We start from the raw sequence: 378 nt of genomic DNA, 5'->3' as shown, positions 1-378 counted from the left end.
TGAGATAAAAAAAAAGAAGAGAGAGGGAGAGAGTGTGTTTTTGCGATGGAATCGACAGCAATGAACTTTCAGTAAGTATCCAGTGAGTCTCACTCTCTCTCTCTCTCGTGTGTGTGTGTGTGTGTGTATGTGTGTGTGTCAGATTTGAACTCTCGCACTTCAGTTTCTCTCTTTCCTTTCCTGGTCCTTTGCTGGATTATGCTGGTCCTTTGCTGGTTTAAGCTGGTCCTTTGCTGGTCCTTTGCTGGTTTATGCTGGTCCTTTGCTGGTTTAAGCTGGCCCTTTGCTGGTTTAAGCTGGTCCTTTGCTGGTTTAAACTGGTCCTTTGCTAGTTTAAGCTGGTCCTTTGCTGGTTTATGCTGGTCCTTTGCTGGTTTA

The sequence above is a fragment of the Sinocyclocheilus rhinocerous genome, unplaced genomic scaffold (genome assembly GCF_001515625.1).
Source record: "Sinocyclocheilus rhinocerous isolate Xijiao unplaced genomic scaffold, SAMN03320098_v1.1 scaffold1425, whole genome shotgun sequence".
Lineage (NCBI taxonomy): Eukaryota > Metazoa > Chordata > Actinopteri > Cypriniformes > Cyprinidae > Sinocyclocheilus > Sinocyclocheilus rhinocerous.
Note: the sequence above shows the minus strand (reverse complement) of the source record.